We start from the raw sequence: 2,036 nt of genomic DNA on the forward strand, positions 1-2,036 counted from the left end.
CCTCCATGTTGTCGTCCTCATGTCCGTCGTCCTCCATGTTCGTCGTCCTCCATGTTTGTCATCCTCCGTAATCCGTCCTCCATGTTTGTCATCATCCATGTTTGTAGATCCTCCATGTTTTGTGCGTTCTCCATGTTCGTAGATCACTCCAATGTTTGTAGATCACTCCATGTCCGTCGTCCTCCATGTTCGTCGTCCTCCACATGTTTGTCATCCTCCATGTCCGTCGTCCTCCATGTTTGTCATCATCCATGTTTGTGTCCTCCATATGTTTGTCGTCCTCCATGTTCGTCGTCCTCCATGTTTGTCGTCACTCCATGTTTGTCATCCTCCATGTTTTGTCATCCTCCATGTTTGTCATCCTCCATGTTTGTCATCCTCCATGTTTGTCATCCTCCATGTTTGTCATCACTCCATGTTTTGATAAGTCCTCCATGTTTGTCATCCTCCATGACATCATCCTCCCATGTCCGTGTCGTCCTCCATGTTTTGTCATCATCCATGTTTTGTGCGTCCTCCGTGTTTGTCGTCTTCCATGTTAGAGTAGATCCTCCATGTTTGTCATCCTCCATGTTGTTATCCTCCATGTTTGTCATCCTCCATGTCCATCCTCCATGTTTGTCATATAAACGCTTGTCGTCCTCCATGTTTGTCATCCTCCATGTGTGTGTCTCATGTTTGTCATCATCCATGTTAAAATTAAGTCCTCCATGTTTGTCATCCTCCATGTTTGTCATCCTCCATGTTCGTCATCCTCCATGTTTGTCATCCTCCATGTTTTCGTCTTCCATGTTTGTCATCCTCCATGTTAGATCATCCTCCATGTTTGTGATCTTCCATGGTTGTCATCCTCCCATGTTCATTAAGTCCTCCATGTTTGTCATCCTCCATGTTTTGTCATCCTCCATGTTCGTGCATCCTCCATGTTTGTCATCCTCCATGCTGTCGTCTTCCATGTTAAATGCGTCCTCCATGTTTGTCCATGCCTCATGTTTGTCATCTCCATGTTAGGTCATCACTCCATGTTTGTCATCCTCCATGTTTGTCATCCTCCATGTTCGTCTGTCCTCAGCATTTTGTCATCCTCCATGCTTATGCGTCTTCCATGTTAAATTAGTCCTCCATGTTTGTGCGTCCTCCATGTTTGTCGTCCTCCATGTTTGTCGTCCTCCATGTTTTGTGGAGTCACTCCCATGTTCGTCGTCCTCCATTCGTCGTCACCATGAAACACATCGTCCTCCATGTTTGTCAATCCTCCATGTCCGTCGTCTCCATGTTTGTCATCCTCCATGGGTTTGTCCATCCTCCATGCTTGTCTGCGTCCTCCATGTGTGGTACTCCATGTGCGTCGTCCTCCCATGTCCGTAGATCCTCCATGTTCGTAAACCACTCCATGTTTGTCATCCTCCATGTTTGTCATCCTCCATGTTACGTGCGACGCTCCATGTTTGTCATCCTCCATGTTTAATGGAGTACTTTCCTGTTCGTCATCCTCCATCTTGTCATCCTCCGTGTTTGTCGTCCTCCATGTTTGTCGTCCTCCATGTTAAAGTCGTCCTCCATGTTTGTCGTCACTGTGAGCATGCATCCTCCACATGTTAAATTAGTCCTCCATGTTTGTCATCCTCCATGTTTGTCATCCTCCATGTTCGTCGTACTCCATGGGCAGTACTCCATGCTTGTCATCCTCCATGTTTGTCATCCCCTCCCATGTTGAGTGTCCTCCATGTTAAATTAGATCCTCCATGTTCGTCGTCCTCCATGTTGATCATTCCCATGTTACATTAGTCACTCATGTTTGTCATCCTCCATGTTTGTCGTCCTCCATGTTTGTCGTCCTCCATGTTTGTCATCCTCCATGCTTGTCATCCTCCCATGCTTGTCATCCTCCATGTTCGTCGTCCTCATGTTTGTCATCCTCCATGTTTGTCATCCTCCATGTTCGTCGTACTCCATGTTTGTCATCCTCCGAACACCGTCGTCCTCCATGTTTGTCATCCTCCATGTTTGTCATCCTCCATGTTTGTCCATCCTCC

The sequence above is a fragment of the Homarus americanus genome, unplaced genomic scaffold (assembly GCF_018991925.1).
Source record: "Homarus americanus isolate GMGI-L3 unplaced genomic scaffold, GMGI_Hamer_2.0 scaffold23578, whole genome shotgun sequence".
Classification (NCBI taxonomy): domain Eukaryota; kingdom Metazoa; phylum Arthropoda; class Malacostraca; order Decapoda; family Nephropidae; genus Homarus; species Homarus americanus.